Source organism: Microcaecilia unicolor, chromosome 3 (assembly GCF_901765095.1).
Source record: "Microcaecilia unicolor chromosome 3, aMicUni1.1, whole genome shotgun sequence".
In the NCBI taxonomy this organism is placed as follows: Eukaryota; Metazoa; Chordata; class Amphibia; order Gymnophiona; family Siphonopidae; genus Microcaecilia; species Microcaecilia unicolor.
This window is the reverse complement of record NC_044033.1, coordinates 183,715,505-183,736,859: the sequence shown is the minus strand read 5'-3', so window position 1 is coordinate 183,736,859 and position 21,355 is coordinate 183,715,505.

Below are 21,355 nucleotides of genomic sequence, written 5' to 3'. Positions count from 1 at the left end.
GTACATTGTTTATAAGAATTCATAATTCAATACCTTAAAAAAAGTAATCACTAGAAATAGAATAAAATAAAACATAGAAAAGAAAATAAGATGATACCTTTTTTATTGGACTAAGATCTGACGAAAAAGAGCTACCTTCAAAAGCTAATCAAAAAATGTATTAAGTTAGTCCAATAAAAAAGGTATCATCTTATTTTTTTCTCTGTTTTATTTTATTCTTTTTCTATTGATTACCTTTAAAAGTGGACTAACACGGCTACCACGTCTCTCTACTTAAAAAAAAAAAAAAGTAGAAACAATCTTATTAAACCCCAAAGTAACTATTTAATTTACTCACCTCATACTTGGATCAATCAGTTAGACATGCTGAGTTGCATTTCAGGTATGGCAAATTACCCAGTTGCAGGAGACAGATTTTAGATTACTCTTGGATTTCTGATGTTATTATCCTGGGACCTGCATCACTCATTTCAATGGATAGAATCAGGGTCTACAACTACTACAATGCCTTGGGATGTAAATTCAAAACCAGGACTGAGCAAAAAAATCTCCCTCCTGGAAACAGGAAACTTGGAAAATCTGCATGTATTTATTTTCCTGTCCAAGAAGATTGGAGGAGTGGCCTAGTGGTTAGGGTGGTGGACTCTGGTCCTGGGGAACTGAGTTCGATTCCCACTTCAGGCACAGACAGCTCCTTGTGAGTCTGGGCAAGTCACTTAACCCTCCATTGCCCCAGGTACAAATAAGTACCTGTATATGTAAGCTGCATTGAGCCTGCCATGAGTGGGAAAGCACGGGGTACAAATGTAACAAAAATTAAAAAATAAAATAAAATATGACCACACAGATTCTAATAAAATCATGGTGATAGAACAGAAGGGATAAAACAGGAGTATAAAGAACCATAGACCAATTAGAGAGGGCAGTCTTCAAGCCCCCTCCCTCCCCCATGGGTAAAGAGCTGGTCCTATGGAAAAAGCCCTACTGAAAATCCACATCTCATATGAATGGAAGGGGTGGGTGAGATCGAGGAGGAAGAGTACATTCAGGGTTTTCATTTTCAAAGCTTACTTTCAGTGGGTATATCTTCACCTTCTTTAAAGAAGGTGCAAATTTATGTGCAAAAGTTCAGGCCCTTCCGCTGGCACATTTTGAAAGGGTTACCCTGAGTGGGGTTTCCCTTTGAAAATAGTCTTGCAGTTCTGAGACTACAAAGTATGGTTTGTGGTTTATTTAGATTTGATATACCACCTCTCATTACAAAAATAGCGAGTCGGTTTACAATAAACCAATTAGAGATTGGTAAAAGAACTCCATTGTACAAAGAATAGAGAAATAAAACAGAAAGAAGAAAAGCAAAGGAGATGGATACAGGAGTAAGGAAAAGGTAGGCCCATATAGTATAGGCCAGTGTTTCCCAAGTTCTGTCCTGGAGTAACCCTTGCCAGTCAGGTTTTCAGGGTATCCACAATGAATATGCAAGAAAGAGATTTGCATATAATGGAGACAGTGTATCAAATCAAGTTCATGCATATTCATTGTGGATATCCTGAAAACCTGACTGGCAAAGGGTACTCCAGGACTGGACTTGGGAAACACGGTATAGGCACCCATGACACTGCAAGTCTTATGTGGGTTTAAAAATTGCCCTGAATACTTCTTACAAGGTTTTTAAAATTAATTTTCTTCTTTCACCCACAAGCAGCACTGGCACTGTAGTGAGCTTCCTGGAAGGCACTGAAACAGCCTGCACAAAACAGCCCTTGAAATCCTGAGCCGCAGTTGCACTGGAGAGGCCTAGGTGGTGATTTATGTGTTGATCTTGTAAGAAGCAAAATCAAAATGGCAAGACCTGAGGATGCCTATTAGCAGGAGTGGCAGTGCCCATCATGGAAGCAGATTCTGGGCATGCTTGGGGCGGGGGGGGGGGGGGAGGTAAAGAAGTGATTTAAAAAAAGTAGTTGTAAAATCAGATAAAAGATGTGGGAAGACTTTGGGTAAGGCTGCATGTAGAAATCCACACAAGGGTACAAATCTCAGTTGAGCAGGCTGGATGGGCCACATTGATCTTTAGCTGCCCTCATTCATTACGTGGCTATGCTATGTTACAGTCTAAGCTAATAATAATAGAGAGTGAAGTGCTTGTTCCAAGGACAAAAAAAGCATCAGTGGGAGAGTAAATCAGAGTCAGTATGCCCAGCTCTTCTTAAGAATCCAAGAATGAGGTAATTAAATGAAAGGTTTACTTTTACTTTTGATATTTTTACGTAATTGAATTTTGAACTATGAAAGATACACAAATGGACAAGGGCTAAGGATGAGGTGCTACAAGTTTCAAACTACTATTTCAATCCCCTTTGTGTTTAAAAGTTGCTGAAATGCTGGCATTTAACATATATAAGCAATAATAAGTTTGTAGCACTCAGTACTATTAGACATTGCAAGGTAATATAGGAGCCATATTTCAAGCCTTTAATATAGATACATCCTAAAATTAAACACTATGGACCCTTTTACCAAGCTACGGCAAAAGGGGGCCTGCGCTGGCTTCTGCGCATATTTTCGATGCGCATTGAGGCCCCCTTTTACCGTACTGGGTAAAAGGTAGGTTTTGCATTTCTGCAGGAAATGGCTGTGCGGCAAGTAAAGCACTTGGCAAGCGGTCATTTTGGCGGTAAGAGCTCCTGCAGTAACTGGGCAGTGATTGCTGCTGGATATGACGACGCGCTGGGGGTGAGAAGTACCGCCGGGATGCTGCGGTAGCCCAGCGGTATTTCCTTTTTAGAGAGCGATAAGCCCGCGTTGGGCTTACCACTGCTTTGTAAAAGGGGCCCTTTGTACATACACCCACAAAACACAAATTGTAAAAAACTGAATGTAAAATATTTCAATGAAGGAGGTTGTATTTTTTTTAGAAGAAGAAAAACCCCCAAAATATATCTTTACAAAACATAAATCAGTAATGTTACACCAATTTAATTATTTATTACAGTTACAGCTGTGGCACTGCAACCTTTCAGTGTGAGAAAATAGAGAGCATCTGGAACACCTTTACGATAAGGCACTACCACCCCGCTGAAGATTTTTCTTTTCTGCAGTAGCTGCAGAAAGTTGTGTGCAAAAACTTAGGCACACCCTGGTCAAACTGTATGCTACAACAAATCCCTAAGTGAACTGAATCAAGCATAACCTCTACTTGGTACAAGGTTAAATAGTATCTTTCTGCAAATTTTAATGCAGAAATACCATTTCCTTGCTGATTTTAAAAGATCGAAAATGAAAAGTGATATAGGAGATGCAAAAGTTTGAACACCCAGGTGATTTATTATTACCTTCTTAAAGTGTTAATAAGATCCAAACAATTTAGCAAACTGTTAGACCTTCAATTAATCAGGTGAAAATTCTAAAGAGTGTCACAGTAACTCTAACAGTAACGAAACACAGCCTTAGTTATCACCTGGAACTCAGTCCTTAGTCTTCTAGAGCATACTTTAGAATTTGTCTCTGAGAAAGATAGCTTAGAGACAAAACACTTTCAACACTGACGCTTACTCTTGGAATCTTGAATACTGAGGGTTCTCAGCCCACTCTGGTCGGCTTCTCAGGTTACAGGTAGGCCTCCGCCCTTCTCCTTCAGCCACCCCCCCCCCCCCCACTCTCTTCTGACTTCTTCCTCCTATGGGACTTCTAGTACCTGACCCCACCCATTCTGTGCCCCTCCTCCTAATTCGAGATGGGTCCAGAACTTTCCTAACTAGGGCTTTCTTCTTAAAAGAGAAATACCTCTTCCAATCTTTCACATGCCCTCCTACCCTTAAACTAAAAATGGCAAGACCACTTCCTACAGCCTTCTTGGTTTTAGGATGTCCTATGTGAGGCAGAGCTCTCTCTAATGGCCCCTCCATAGCTAGGCAGGCTCTATTTACTGGCAGAGCTCCCTCTAGTGGCCTCTCTATGGCAAGGCATGCCCGCCCTCTACTTATCACGAGAGAAACAAATAATTCTGACTCTTCTTACCTCTCAGTTTGTGACTGTTGTTCAATCTACTTTCAACAACCACTGGCTTCTCTAAGCAGCTGTCTGAGCATGTGAAAATTATGGTTTAAGGTTTAAATTTGATATACCCCTATTCAATAAATACAGCCCAGTGGTTTATAATTTAAAATTAGGTGAAAAGAAACTCCAGTAACAAACAGGATAGAGAAATAAGGACAGCATCACTCATATCAAGAAAAAAAAAAAAAGTTAATAAAGGTAAGTGTTTACCTACATTCAATCAGAACAGAACACAGTCTGCAGGTGCCCAGGGCCAGCAACACTCAACAAATATCTCCAAATAAATAAGTGGGTCTGAAGGACCGCCTTGAATTTAGGAAACGAGAGCTCAAGACAGAGCATAGATGGAAGAGAGTTCCATAGAGCTGGGGCATTACAGTAGAAGGCCAATACCTTGTGGAATCCAATCTTGAGGATGATACTGAAGAGAGGTGTAAATCAACAACTGGTTATTGACCTAAGAAGTCCGGAGGGTGGTGGGGTGGGGGGGAGCATTTGAACTATTATAGTATATAAGGAGGGACTCCTGTGGAAAGAGTTCTATGGGTAAGAGTCAGGACCTTGTGTTGAATATGATAGGGTACTGAGAGCCAATGGTTCTGACTAAAGAGAGGAATGACATGGAGGGGAATAATCGAAAGGGACACCTAAGTTTTGTTGAGAACGTCCTCGCAAAATGTCCTGATGGAGGGGCGGGGAAACCCGTATTATTGAAACAAGATGGACGTCTAACTTTCATTTCGATAATACGGTCGGGGACGCCCAAATCTTGAAATTTAGGTCGTCCTTAGAAATGGTCATCCCTAGACTTGGTTGTTTCTGATTTTCGGCGATAATGGAAACCAAGGACGCCCATTTCAGAAACAACCAAATGCAAGCCCTTTGGTCATGGGAGGAGCCAGCATTTGTAGTGCACTGGTCCCCCTGACATGCCAGGACACCAACCGGGCAACCTAGGGGGCACTTCAGTGGACTTCATAAAATGTTCCCAGGAACATAGCTCCCTTACCTTGTGTGCTGAGCCCCCCTAAACCCCCCTAAAACCCACTACCCACAACTGTACACCACTACCATAGCCCTTACAGGTGAAGAGGGGCACCTAGATGTGGGTACAGTGGGTTTCTGGTGGGTTTTGGAGGGCTCGCTGGTTCCTCCACAAACGTAACAGATAGGGAGGGGGATGGGCCTGGGTCCACCTGCCTGAAGTGCACTGCACCCACTAAAACTGCTCCAGGGACCTGCATACTGCTGTGATGGAGCTGAGTATGACATCTGAGGCTGGCATAGAGGCTGGCAAAAAATATTTTTAAAGATGTTTTTTGAGGGTGGGAGGGGGTTAGTAACCACTGGGGGAGTAAAGGGAGGTCATGCCCGATTCTCTCCAGTGGTCATCTGGTCATTTTGGCCACCTTTTTGTGCCTTGGTCATAAGAAAAACAGGACCAGGTAAAGTCGTCCAAGTGCTCGTCAGGGACGCCCTTTTTTTTCCATTATGGGTTGAGGACGTCCATGTATTAGGCACGCCCAAGTCCCACCTTCGCTATGCCTCCGATATGCCCCCTTGAACTTTGGCCGTCCCTGCGACGGAAAGCAGTTGGGGATGTCCAAAATCGGCTTTTGATTTGGATGACCCTGTGAGAAGGACGCCCATCTTCCGATTTGTGTCGAAAGATGGGCTTCCTTCTCTTTCGAAAATGAGCCTGATGGTGATATTTTCTGGTCCGAGTAAATATTCTCAAAGTGGTAGTTTGTATTGTTTGTAATCTATGGAAAAGTACCTGGGTAATGCCAGAATAGATGGCATTATAATAGTTCAAACAAGATAGTAGTATAGCATAAAGAAGAATCATTTGAGAGTTTTTATTAAAAGAAAATCTCTAAGAATGCCAGCTATCAATTTCAACTGTCAGAAATATTGTTAGGACATGGAAGTTACGTAGAACTTCTCTAGTTAAAGTAAGATCGGCAAATCTCTGACAGAACTGTCCATAATTGAACAAACTATGACCTACTGAAAAGGTAAACTGTCACTAGAGTAGCTGTCCACAGTCAAGCATTACTTACATTACATAGAAGAGTTGTGATGAGGTCAGTGAAAAGATTTCCTTTGAACAACAGCCATCATCTAAAGTATGCAAATGAAAAGTTTGCTAAACCTGAACCTTTTAGAACAAAGTGCTTCAAACTAATAAAACAATCACAATCAAAAAAGATACACATGGAGGGGCATTTTCGATATGATGTCTAAATCTGATTTTGGATGTTTTACGAAAAACATCCAAAACTCCAGTAGCGAACATGGCCATTTTCAAAGTAGAAAAACATCCACTTTTTTGAAAATGACCATTTGCTAGATGCTTTTGTGATCAGTATATCTATCTTTTAGAACCTTTAAAAAAAAAAAGTCCAAGGGAAAAATTCACAAAATCAAGCCACTGGAATGTATCTGGGCCCTCAGGCAAAAAGGATCATGGGCCCCTAACCACCTATCAAAAGTGATTAAACTAGATAGAGATTAGAGCACAGTGGGTCCCCTTCTGTTGTGGGCCCTCGGGCACTGTCCTATTGTCCCAATGGTCAGTCTGCCCATAGGAGGCCAGCAGTAGACCTGGCCATATAGACATCCCAGCAGAGCAGTGGGGCACCCCAGGAAGCACTGTAGTGGATTTCACATAAAAGGTCCCAGGTACACATCTCGCTGGTACCTTCTTATATTGTACAGTGAGCCCTCCAAAACCTACTGCTCTCAACTGTACACCACTACAATAGCCCTTATGTCTGCACCAAGGGTTCACACTTTCCACAAGTGTACCAGTTAGAGTGGATTATGGGACTGGGTCTCCTTCTCTAGAGTCCACTGCACTGACTACTAGGCTACTCCTGGGACCTCCTTGTTGCTCTAATAGGACTGACCATAACATCTGAAGCTGTCATAGAGGCTAGTATGTACTGTTTCTTCCACATCTTCGGGGGGGTGGGAGGGGGTCATTGACCACTGGGGGAGTAATGGGGGTCAAGCCTTAATCCCTCCAGTGGTTATCTTGTCATTTAGGACATCTTGTTGTGACTTAGGCATGATTGAAATAGGTCTAGACCAAAACGTCTTTTAGCCCTGGATGTTTTTGCTTTGTTTCATTATGGCAGAAAAACGTCCAAGTTTTGGGGACATCCCAATCCTGCCCCAATATGCTTTCTTATGATTTTGATGCACTACAGAGAAAAACTCAAATCAGAGTTTCGAAAATTGTGATTTGGATGTTTTTCAGAGAAATACATCCAAATGCCACTTTATGCTGTTTTTGAGACGTTTTTCTCGTTTGAAAATGAGCCCCTTTGAGAAAAAAGGGTTAAGCATTTTAAGAAAATAACATTTTACCAACTGTTAAGCATGGGGGTGGATCTATTATGCTTTAGGAATGTTCTGAGCACTGTTCACTTTAATTTAAGTTAATATTTAGTCCAAGCTCTGCTAGGCTCTATATTATCTAAGTTGTTTAGGTGGGTGGTTATATGTATGCTTATTGAGGAGAAGTCTAACAGGTTTCTATTTTTTAGGCATTGTATATGTGGAGAAACCTCACAGTATATAAATCCCCAAGTTCTTTTGATTCAAAATAATGATCTGAACTTATCTCAAAATCAATCATGAAGTACTTAACAGGAAAGAAATATAAAGGTTTTGGAATGACCATCACAGTCTCCAGACAGTGAAAATCTGTAAGGCTATCTCAAACATGCAGTATAGGCAAGGAAATCTAAGAATATTTCTGAGCTAGAAGAAAAACAAGAACAGAAAAACTTAGCTGGTTATGGGAAACGGGAAACCTTTGGAAGATGTCAGTTCTGCCAAAAGAGTGTCCAAACATTTTCATCTGCCCATTCATGGCTTTCTTATTCTGAATTTGTAAAAAAAAAATAAAAAAAAAAAGCAAATAAAAGATAACTGCATTAAAATTTGATGAAAGATGTGATCCACTTTGCTCCATAAGAGGTTGGTGTCCGCTTCTGTTCACTTAGGGATTCACTGAAATATACTTTGACCAGGGGTTTTTATTATTATTATTATTTGTACCCCGCACTTTCCCACTCATGGCAGGCTCAATGTGGCTTAGGTACTTATTTGTACCTGGGAGTGACTTGCCCAGAGTCACAAGGAGCTGCCTGTGCTTGCAGTGAGAATCGAACCCAGTTCCCCAGGACTAAAGTCCACCACTCTAACCACTAGGCCACTCCTCCACTTAAAGCTGTCCACAAAACTGCAGGTGCAGAACATCATTTACAGCCAGATCATATCCAAACAAGTCTATAAATACATGGCAACTTGAAGAAGCACATTCTAACTTCTTAACCTGCCTATGTATTTTACAGTTGTTCTTAGGAGGAGGAAGACTGGGGAAGGGGGTGGAGAGATAAGTAGAGTATGATGGGGGAGGGAGTGAAGTGGGATGTGCAAGCCCTGTATTCTTCCTCCTCTTTCCCTCCTAGCCTGCTGTCTCCTGACCCCCCTGAAACACTCTCCCTCCTCTGTTCTCCTTCTATCCCTTCCCCAACAGGCATTCTTTCCTCTCTTTTCCCCAGGCATGTTAATCCTTTTCTCTCCCTCCCTACCACTCTCTCCCTCCTTCCCAGTCCATTCTCTCATCCCTCCTCCTTCCTTCCTTCCATCCTACCTACCTACCATACTGCCACCTGTACAGCAGACAGAACACAAATTAATGAACAATCTTATCTTCCCAGATAATTTTCTTTCCTTTAGTCACAGCAGATGAATCCAGAGACTTGTGGGTTGTGACCCACTACCAGCAGGTGGAGATACTGAATTGAACTCTGCCTTATAGGATGGGCTGCTCCTTGATCATTCAGTATTACTCATAACAAAGCACAGGAAAGAAAAATGAAAACATATCTCCTTCCCCATAGACCCCCAATAACCAATCCAAACTGGAAACGTGAAGTATCTTCAAGAAAAAAAGAGCCCTACTAACAAATAATACATGCAGCAATCAACGTCTTCAGGGACAAAACACCAACAGCTAACAGAATATCCAAGTGCAGGGTGGGACTCATCTGCTGCGACTAAAGTAAAGAAAATTATAGATAAGATAAAATTTTTTGTTCCTTAACGTCAGCAGCAGATGAATCCAGAGACTTGTGGGATGCAGCAAAGCAGTTTCTAAACAGGATGGGAAGCAAAACCCCCCACAAAAAGCACTGACACTCCAAATATGGCTTCCTGCCAGGCCGTCACATCTAAGTGATAATACTTGACAAACGTGTGAGCAGAAGACTAGATCATCGCCCTATAGATCTTGTCAAGAGCAACCACCCAAGTCTCCACCCAGCATGTCGCCAGCACCTGTGCAGAATGGGCCCTAAGCTGGGCTGGTGGCACATGATCAGTAAGCACATAAAGCAAGGCAATAGCCTCCACCCAATGGGCAATGGTCGCCTTGGAAGCCGCCTCACCCTTGCGCTGACCCGAAAAGAGCATAAAAAGATGATCCAAATGATGGAAATCATTTGTAGAAGCCAAATACTGCATGAGCACATGCTTCACATCTAGCAGGTGCAAGCAAGCGAAGTCCACCAGATACTGGTCCCACTGTAAAGATGGAAGGAACAACGGATGATTCAGGTGAAAAGCCGACACCACCTTAGGAAGGAACGACAACACTATACGCACCTTGACCCCTGCCTTAGAAAAATGGAAGAAAGGTTCCCTACAAGATAACGTCTGAAGCTCCGAGACCTGACATGCCGACAAGATAGCCATGAGAAACACAGACTTGAGAGTAAGATCTTTAAGCGTGGCCTTCCACAAGGGCTCAAAAGGAACCTCCTGCAGCAAACAGAGCATCAGATTTAGATTCCAATTAGGCTGAGACACTGGAGGGTTAAGGCAGGCCAATTCCTTAAAAAAATGAACACTCTCTGGATGAGATTCTAGTGAGGAATTAGAAATCCTCCCGCGATAACAGGCGAGAGCTACCACATGTACTCACAGAGAGCTGACCGTCAATCCCTCCTGCAAGAAAGCCAAAATCTGAGGTAGGGAAGCCTTAAACATAGACAATACTCTCTTGGAACAGAAAGATTCAAAAACATGCCACAGCTGTGTGTACGCTGCCGAAGTAGACTGCTTCTTTGCTTGAAGTAGAGTAGTGATCACTGGTTCTGAATACCCCCTTCTTCCTTAATTTTGCCTTCAAGAGCCAGGCTGTAAGGCCAAAGAGGGAGGGATCCTCCATGACAAGAGAACTCTGACATAGAAGGCTGGGAGAACTAGGAATTTGAAATGGCCAGTCCACCAACAGTGTCATCAGATCTGCATACCATGGCCATCTGAACCAATGCAGAGCAATCAACAGCACCAGACCCTGGTGCCTCCATATTCAGAGAAGCTCTTTGCCTATCATCAACCACAGGGCCATCTGAACCAATCCAGAGCGATCAACAGCACCAGATCCTGGTGCCTCTGTATTCGGAGAAGTTCTCTGCCTATCACCGACCACAGGGGCAAGGCATACAGAAAAATGGCCTCTGGCCATGGTTGAAGCAAGACATTTAGCCCCTTGGTTCCGAACTCTCTCTGCTGAAAAACCTGGGAGCCTTGGCATTGCGGTGGGGCAGCCCGACCATTAGGCCACCTGAGGTGAGGGCCTCAGGCAGCACTCTTCAGGAGTGGCATCTTGGGGAGGGGTGGCTTCACGGCATTTTACCTCATCACTGTGACGGTTTGAACCCTGCAGTGGCAGCGATTCCTATACGCTGCCCTGCTGCCGGCGGCACCCACTTCTTTCTTTTACTGCGGCCGCCTGAAGTAATCTCCTATTTTGCTCAGGCAGCTGCAATAAAGGGAAGAGGTGGGTGCCAATGGCAGGGCAGCGTATGGGAATCGCTGCCACTGCCGGGTTTGGAAAGTCACTGTGATGAGGTAAAAAGCCTTGGGGGGGGGGGGGGGCATGCAAGCTCCGCCTCAGGCAGCATCTTGCCTTGGGCTGGCCCTGACCATGAGATCCATAATCAGCATCTCCCACCTCTATTTGACCAACTGAAAGGCTGCTGCTGACAGGTCCCATTCTCCCGGATCCTCGTTGTTCCAATTGAGAATGTCCACCTGAACATTCAATGCCCCCGCTATGTGGGCCACTGAAATCTGCTGCAGATGAGACTCTGCCCACCACAGAAGCAAATCCGCCTCCCTTGCCGGAGAGGAACTGCATGTGCTTCCATGCCTGTTGATGTAGACCGCTGTGGTCATGTTGTCGGAGAGCACATGAACCAGTGCCCCTTCCACTAGGGACTGAAAGGCTAGAAGAGCCTTGCAAACGCTCCACCAATGCTGACCAGTGTGTCTTCCTGGGTCTGTTTCTTTTTTCTTAATGGTTTCAAACAGACCCAGGAAGACACACATTGATCAATGTTGGTGGAGTTTTTAGGTTAGCATCAGCTGGTTCTTATTGCCCCTGACGCTGACTGTATTTTTCGCGAAACATGGCCACATCAAGCACCTGTTTGTAAGTGCTGGGAGCTTCGAAACAACTCATTAAAAGACTGTTTTCTTCAATAAGTTCTGCTTCTTTCTTTTGTTCTATGGTGGATATTGTAGACCGATTGCCTTCTTGTTTCTTTAGCCAGGAAAGACAAGCTTGGGCTGCATAAGAGTTGCACACAGCTTCCCACAGTGCCAGGGCTGAGATTTCAAAGGAAAGTTTCAGAGTGGACTTTAGCTTGCGGTCCTGCACATCCTTGAGGGCTATGCCCCCTTCCACTGGTAAAAGTCATCTTTTTTTGTAATTGTCGCCACCAAAGCATTCACTTTAGGCAATTTCAATCTCTCTAGCTGCTCTTGAGCGACTGAATAGAGCCGAGTCATTGCCTTGGTCACCCAGAGGCTAGCCTCAGGGGTAGTCCATTGGGAAGGAATGTTTAAAGCTTGCAATTGGTAATAAAGGCTGGCAATTCCTCTTTGTAGAACACCAGAACCGTGGTGGGATCGTCCACTTTATGAGCCAGAACATCTCTGTCCTCCAGCATATTAGAAACCAGAGAAAGTGCAGTCAATTCTCCCTCAGAGAGGTTAGGGGGGGGAGGGGTTGGAGTCCAGGGTGGGGGAGGGACCTGGCGTCACACCAAGTGTACCCCCTAAAGCTGGAACTGCTTAGCCAGAGCACCCCCAAGCTATGCTGAACTAGACAATGCTAGGACAGGAGCTGCAGTCAGAAGAAACCAGGAGCTGCGAGAAGACTGTTCATCTGCCTGCTGGAGTTAGAGAATACTGAATGACCAAGGAGCAGCCAGCCTATATGGCAGAGTTCAATTCTCCACCTGCTGGTAGATGGTCACACCCACAAGTCTCTGGATTCATCTGCTGCTGATGCTAAGGAAAGAGAGGTGTTGCAGCAGAAGGGCTGATATGCATTGTTCCTAGTTTTCAAGTGTTCAGTAGAAGGGCTGAGTAATTACCACTCACCTCCTTCATACAGCTCAGACTTTCAGTGGGCCATAAGTTACTGGGAATGCTATCAAAGCCTATGTGCCTCAGTTTTACAATGGAACCACATTCGCCACAAATTTAGGCCCCAGGAAAAATCAGTGCAAAGCGCTATTCTATAAAAGTGGGATATGCATGACACTTTGGACATGCAGCATTATAGAATAGCATGTAGACAGACGTACGAGTAAATCCAAATTATTGTCAAGTGCCAATTAACTCCAATTAACCTTGATGATGGTTGTTAGCACCCAATTGATTAATTAGTTCATGCCCACATCTGGGCTCCCTGCCCCACTTTGAGTGACCTATATAGAATCCAGGGGTCTGGGAGTAGAAAGATCAGAGGGAATATGAGGATTAGAGAAGATATGGAGAGAGTGTGTGTGTGTGTGTGTGTATGTGAGATGAAACGATGGGGGATAGCAGTAGGTCTAGAGCAAGTGAGGGGGAGTGAGAGGATCAGAGGGGCATAGGTTGCATGAGTAAAGATGGGAGGTGCTTGGGGAAGTGAGTGAGATAAGGATGTGTTAAGGGGAATAAGGTGATAAGAGGTGCAGGAGAAGTGAGATGGGTGATGCAGGGGAAGTGAGCAAGGGGATCAGAGGGGTCAAGGGGAGTGTGTGTGGCATTGATAGGACAATGTGAGTACAATCACCATTCTCCTGGAACCCTTTTCTCTTCTCTCCTCCCCCTTCCCCAATCAGCCCATCTCCTCTCTCTTTCATCTTCCACTGTGCCATGTATCAAATTCCTTGCCCAACCCCTATTTTTATATTCATCCTCCCTTCTCAACACTGACCACTAAAATCCCTTTTCATCTAATAATAATAATAATAATAATAATAAATTATCCAGACATAAGAAATGTCAGAAAATGACTATTTTTTAAAATAAAATACAAATATCAATACATGTCAATTTGTGCAAATATGCGGCATAATTATCACAAATTTTCAAAAGTCTCGCCACAGAATTTGCCTGTGAGCTGCCACAGGAAACTAGGGGCCATGAATATATTTAAAAATCAATTTTAAAGATGACCCTCCAATGACAAAAAAAATTGTAATGAAAATACCAAGCTCCCAATGATTCTGAAAGTCACTATCCAATGATAAGCATTTCTGAGAAGATTTTGCTAAAGCCCAACACTATCCTGCTTAGTAATTGAACCAGTATCAAAGTGGTCTGAACCAGTAACTTGTGCAGATAAGATTTTGCACCAGGGAACGGAAGGTCTAATAATTTTGAAGTGACTTCTATCTTCAGACTTTATTTTTGAAAAATAATAAACTGAAAAGTCAAGGTGTGGATGTGCAGGGCACATAGAGTGAAGGACCAATTAATCGGCAGCAACCTAATCAAAAGACACCTGCAAAGGTTAAGTTTTCAGAGCTTGAGCCATCAAAGATAAAAAGAGGCTAATCTGTATTGTTAGTTTAATAATATGTTAGATACACTGAACCCAATTTGTACTGTTAGTATAATAATCCATTAGCCACATTGAACCCAATTTGATTGGGACAATGTGGGATATAAATGAAATGAAAATAAATAAATAAATAAATAAAAAAAAGAAGGCCTTTCAACAGAAAGTAACTGTGAACTGGAGGAAATGTAGCAGTGACTTTCTGGTAATTATGTGGCATATTTGCTCTGCAGCAGACCCCGTTCTGTCTTCTTGGTTTATGTTTTGAATATTTGATCTTTGTCCAGTTTAAGACTTTACAAGTTCTATTATGAACCCCCTTTACTCCTCCGGAAAAGCACAGTGGTAGTGACAGAGTGTCACAACCTATCCCAGTCGAGGTTGGAGGGCAGTGTCAGACATGTTATTTTCGCTCCACAGTTGCCTGGTTCTGTCTTTACTTAATTCAGGAAACATGAAAAGAAAACATTTTAAAACAGCTGTTGGGCATCCCTTTGTTCACACAGCAGTACAAACTGCAAAAATTGCCTAATCATCCTCATTAAAGAAAGACAGCTCTATTTCAGGTAAAATACTACTTTTTTCTGTGTCCCTCACAAAAGAATTTTTCTTCATCCAAAATTACAATCTCTCTTTTTTTCTGCATATGGGTTTTCAAGTATTGGCTATTCCACAGATAACATGGCTCCAATTTCTTCCGGTTGTAGTGTTTATGCAAACAAATATATAGATAGATATGTGAAGAGCAATTTTAAAAGTGCATTAGCCAGCTAAGGTGTTCGCTACCTAGATTAGATGTTTTAAATACCTACTATCACAGTGAATGGTTAAACATAACTTCCTTTACTAGGTGGTTATATTAAACTGCTCGAATTCTAGGTGGTCTCAGGGGTGTGGATAGGTTGGGGGAAATACGTAGCCACTTAATGGAATAAGTTCCATAGCTATTCCAGAGTGCAGGGGCAAAAGCGTTTAAATCTAACCAGTTAAGTTATAAGCAACTGGGTTACAACTGAAAATCAGCTTAAATCTAGCAACCAATGTTACTGCTGCCTACTCTATAGCTTAATGGCAAATGCCCCAATAATGTATATTGTGAATGAAGGGTGATCCGGTTTTAATATACATATACACCTTGATTAGGGCATCCATGTTAGACAACTAAAGTTGAAAATCAGAGGTAATTAGTTAACTTTGTTCTCCTTAAAAAACAAAACCACCCCGTCCCCTCAAGACCCACGTTAGCATTGACATTTTAGCATTTGAGCCACCAAGGGGCCTCAGGGTTTCGCTTGCTAAGCATATTTTCAGCTGTGAGCAGCTAAATATATAAGAATCTAGTGTCAAACACCAACGCTAGGCACTTAGCCTCTCTCCCCCACACCTTAAGGATGCACACATCTACAGTGGCTAAATTTATCCACAAAGCCCTATTTAATTTTCAATGGAAACAATCTAGCCAGTTTACTCCCAAATTTAGACAACTAGCTCATTTGAAATTTGACCTCCTAGTAAAAGTAAGTGGTTTGATGTAGCCATTCTGCAGTCGGAAACGTTCATCCTGAGGATAGAAAATGTATTCAGTAACTGGATTGACTGAAAATCTACTCCATACTTGCTACACCCATAACCCTATTAGGCCAACACGCCAAAGCTCTGAAGCCAGCAGTGCATAACGAGATATCTGACAATGTAGCACTACATTCTCTACTTGATACTGGAAAACAGTTTGAAGACGATATGACCTCTGTCTAGGTCTTCATACTACACAGAAAGGGAATGTTCAGTCATTAAGGGTTAATCATTCATTCTGATCTTCATTTTTTCTAACAAGCTTAGTGCCAGTGAAAGGGGCAACACTAACTAATCTCGATACTGACGTCCACCATTTTAATATAGTGTAATATAGGTAGCAGCATTACAAGTGTCTTTTACATAATGCCCTTTCAGTGTACCTCCATTCTGCCCTAGAGGGACCATTTCTAGTACTGAGCAGGGCATCCAGGCTACATACACACTAGATTATTTACCTGTCTGCTGAAGTTGTCAGGGTACCATTTAGTATTAATTTCAATGGAAAATGTTAAGAATGTGGTAATTTGACTGAGGGTTGGCCTGAGACCTCCATCTCAGGTTCCTACAATTCTATTCTAAAGTCTCAAATCCTCAAATTGAAAATATCTTTTGCTGTGTCTCTGATCAATGGTAGATGGACTGTAAAATGGGTTAAATTTTTAAATGAACATGATGTATGTATAAGATATTGAATGTGACTTCACAGGACAGAAATGGAGCCTAAATATTTCATTGGCTGCCGCCTGTCTTCCTGGAAATATACCTTTCAGGCTGTGAAGTATGTACATATACTTGTATGTGTATGTGTGTGCACTTATTGCAACAATAATTATGTTGTAATTATTTACTCTGCATTTATTAGCTTGTCTAGTATTGTCCTTAGTTCTTTGCTGGTAGGGAATTCAGACAGGAATTCTTGTAATTGTTGAGGATAAAAGCTTGGAAAAGGACACTGTTGCCACTGAAAATACATGACGGCTTAGTTCCAAAGGTTTCTTTCTAGTCTGATAAATGTGGGGCACAGATATTATAACCTGGTCCATCACAGAAATTTCCAGTGCAGGGCCCGCTAGAAATGAAGTCAAAACGAGATAACATCCACCAAGGCAAACTGAATAGCAGGTTCTTGTTTGTAATAGTAGAGTTACTGCACAGAAAAAAAATGTATGCTTGTGCTTTCATCACTGGCTATCACAGTAGAATACATTTCCTAAAACTGAGTGTACAATATCCAAAAAGACTTTATTGAGGATACCGTGTATGAAACAAATGCCCGACACAGGCCGTGTTTCGCCCAACAATAGGGCTGCGTCAGGGGCTAGTCTGTATCTTTCTTAAATAAGATCGGTTTCAAATTATATGTCAAAACGTTAGCAGGCTATTCATTGTCTATCTGCATCCAGGATATTCTATTTTATGCTGCTCATGCTGGTGTTTTATGAAGAAGGTTCCTTATATCCTTGTTTTGACATATAATTTGATACCGATCTTATTTAAGAAAGATACAGACCAGCCCCTGACGCAGCCCTATTGTTGGGCGAAACACAGCCTGTGTCAGGCATTTGTTTCATACACGGTATCCTCAATAAAGTCTTTTTGGATATTATACTGATCTGCTGGTTTGTTTTCCACGTTGGATTTTGCAGATCGTTTGCCTTGTTGCTTTCTGGGACCTTAAACTGAGTGTACTACATAGAGAGACGCAAGTCAGTTTTTAAGAACAGCAGAGGTTCGTCATATCCAACTTTTCCCATGAAAGACAAAACAGGATTCCAGTTGGTAGCAGCTTGTTTTATCATTCTTGTTGCCCTCCACTTCATATTCGTCCCCTCTGTTGAAGTCCACCTTCCTTTTATTTGGTATAGCCCTTCTACATCCATGGCAGTTGTTGTTTTGATGTTGCTATGATCTGAGTCAACCTGAAAGAAAAACTCAAAATCTTGACGAAATCCACCTCTGAGATGATACAGAGAATCCAAGATGGTGACCGAGAAGAGACTTCCATGGCTGAAGAGAGTAAGAGGGAGTACTCCAAGAATTATGAATGTTCAGTGCTAGTTCCTATTTTGATACTGCTTTGGACAATGATACCATTTGCACTATAGAAGGTCAAGAGACCAACATGGTTGTTTTGTTTCTTCTTGACACATCAAGTTTTGTCAGGGTTAGCCTGAAGTATATGAGATTTTGTAATGTATACATATTGATGTTTCCCCCGGAGATTTTTTTATGCCTTTGTTTTGATCCCCAAAACCATAAGCACATCATAACAAAAGGTTTTTAGGAGTATAAACGTAGTCAGGACTTGATGTGTTCTGTCTCCTGTTGGGATGTAAAACTAGTATAAAACTAAAGGGTCACTCCAGAATGGATTTGGTGTTCCACTGTAGTATGGCTCCACATTCATCAGTAACTTTTTGCTCAGTTTTTTCAAATGCCATTCTCAAAGCATTCTTAGGTTTATAGCACCATTCTCACAACCATTACAAATGCCAGGACACTTCTTTAAAGAAGTTGAGTATCCAGGAATACACATCATAATCCAGTTGTTTTATGCACCAGCAACCCCTGGCTCCATTTGACAGGAAGTGATATTTCTTCAGGATCAGAAAATGTTTACTAGAATACCCTCTCTCTCTTGGAAACCTGAGATTTGAGCTTGATAAAAGGTAACAAGATGGTGCAAAATTCCAATTCAGGACTATACTTGCTAATGTCATCTTGATACCTCATGAAGTTTGCAACAGGCTCAAATGTTCCATTTGCCTTGTTGTTACCAATGGGCTTTGGCTACAAAGCTCCTGAATTGAATTTCAGTGTCAATATGAGATCTTGCTTGTTGTTTTTACACATCTTTACTCTGCACATTGCAATAATGATCAATTAAGAATGCTAAAACAAACTCATTGTGGAGCAAGAAGTATGTGTGTTAGAAAGCTACATGTTTAAAGGTCTTAGGCAAGAAATATTTTCTTTGTTATTGTTGGCAGTTAATGCTATTTTCTTTGGTAAACAATGATGGGTGAAGAAGTTGTCCTCAGCACACGAATGTTCTGAAATGTAATGCTATTTTTGGAGGGCACTTTTCAAAGTTACTCTCATGGGCAAAAACACTGGTTCAATCATGGAAATGGACTGTCTTTTCTTTGTACAACTAACAGTAAATGTTGTTCCACAACACAGATGGGGTGGAATTAAGGCATGGATTGAAATTAAACATCTACTTCAATATTTTCAAAAGTATAGGCATTGTTTTGGTTAGAAAGATTAACCACAGATAAAGATGGTGCATCTACAAGTACATTTTCCTTTGACAATTTAGAAAGTGAAATAAATGCCTAATTTCATTTTGAAAACTGGTGTAAAATCCACGGGGTGAAATGTCCCTGTAGACTCTGCAGCTATGTGAGCAGTTTTGAAAATTGCCCTCTTAAAGCACATAGTGCCAACTCAATATAAGAGAGAGTATTAGAACAATAACCAAACTTCAGCCTTTGCATACGATAGCAAGCCAGTGTTAAGAGAGGGGACATGTGGTTGGATAAGTTGGTCATATGTATATAAGCATAACACTTACGGTCAAAAGAAGTCTCCTTGAGGTATAGAGCATAAGAGCAATGCATAGCTGAGCATCAATTGTGTGAAAATGTACTCCAGCTAAGATATAAAATTTACACAGCTAAGCTGAAAATGTTAAAAAGCACTTTTATACTGTAGCTACAACTAGAACTAAGGGAATCACTTAGCTCCAATTTCAAAAGACAGAATACTCCAGTTTTCTTGTTTTGATTCCCAACCCAAGGGTATTATGAGATATTTCTTTTTTTTTTCCCATGTAAATAACTAGAAATCCTAGAGTGGTTTATGAGTTGTCCAGGTTCTGGAGCCAGATGATCACCTCTCTTACCAATGGCTTTTTTTTTTTGAGACCTTTATTCTGAACTCTCAATCTGCACTGCAGTCTAGGGCTTGTAGTCTAAGCCACGCAAGGCTGAGAGAACCAGTTTGATCACTGCACAAGGTAATGCAGCAGTATATCTAATTATCCCAAGACTACAAGAACCAGGATGCACCGGAAGATCAATTATAAATACTGGAACCATCACCTTGGTGACTGGAAGTCAGTTGCCAGCTAATCCAATGTAATTAGTCTGTGTTAGTCAGTGCCGAAGCACTGGTGGATTCCAGCTTCCTGCATGCAGAGAACTCTACAGAATCAATGCCATGTTTCATGATAAAGATTGTAAGGACAGACTGTTTTAAATGTTTCCAAAGAACCTAGTTACATGAGCAAAAATTATAGCCCAAAAGAAGGGAGAAGAACAACTTGGTAAACAGAAAAGCCAAAACTCCTGGAGAACAAAGCTCATCTTCAGACTTTATCTTCAACTGGGTTATAAGAAGAATGATTTACCTTAGTCAACTTAGCCCCATACTGTATATACTTCATTTTCACTCTTTAGTTGATTCCAGTATGTTGTGTATAATCATATAATCATTAAATCTGTTCCACTGTTATTCTGGTTAGTTGATATTTTTTAATAGATATCCTTTTCTACAATAAAAGCATTTACATAACTGTTCCCTTTAATTCTCCATCATTTCCTTTATCATGTCAAAGGTGAAACTGAACACTTGTGTAGTCATAATGGAGAAGCTACTGCAAAACTGATGGTGGTGGTTTGCTTTTTTTTTCCCATTGGTGCTCCTTCATTTAAGCAGATAACAGCAATGAAAAATAAATGGAATTCTCTTCTGGGAAGGGGGCCAGGGTGAAGGCATACATGTTCAGAATTGCAGTTAGTGATAAAGGTATGAGAATGCTCCTGTAAAACCAGAAGGAAAACTAGATTTTCCATATTTCTTAAACTAATGAGATGATGGTGTTAGAAGTGACTGCACCCTTCTCACTGTAGAAGATATAGACCAAGAAAATCAAATTGCAGTCAATTTGTATCCGAGTCTAGAAAAGTCAGTAGCTGTCTGGATCACATCTTTTTCCTTCTTTATCCTTCCCTCACTGTCTCTATCATTTCACCCAGTGGGTTGTTCTATTTACTAATCTTGTTCATCTCTCTTCTATCGTCCCACTGCCCTGGTACCTCTTCTCCACATGCTCCCCTACCAGCATCTCCTTCCCCATTCCATCTCTTGCTTTGTCCTTTCCACTTTTCTAAAAGCTCTCCATTAGAAATATCAAACTCTTCTTTGCACTTCAAATCTGACTCCCTGTTTCAGCGCCAAGGGAAAAAGACAAACAGGGCAGCAGATACCAGGACTACATCAGAGGGTCTACTACTGTTCCTTTATGGCCCACACTCCTTCAACTAACCAGGCAGTGGACAAGCTGTGGATGAGCAATATAGCCTGCGTTTGTGCAGATTTATTTTACAACTGCAACATTTAATGTCCAAAATGCATTTCTTCTCTTCTACGGGCAATGGTTCCACTTTGGGCATCTAAAAAATGAATGATTAATTTGTAAATAGATGAACTGAGGTGTTGCATACAAGTCAAAAATTCATAACCTAGATGATTAAGGAATAGTCCACAGGGGTACAGAAATTTCCATGGCTCAGGCATGCAGCATTTTCACAAAATCTGTCTCAGGTTGATACCATTTTAAAATTATTTGGTGGTCCAGGAATTGAGTTAGTGATCTCAACCCAGCTCACAAAAACTACCATCACAACTGTTAAGAACTGATGGCAGCCAGTACAGAGTGGGTAAGGGATAAACAGGCATGAAAGATTAATCACTCTTAAACTTCCTGATATGATCTGTTCTGAACAGAATCGAGGT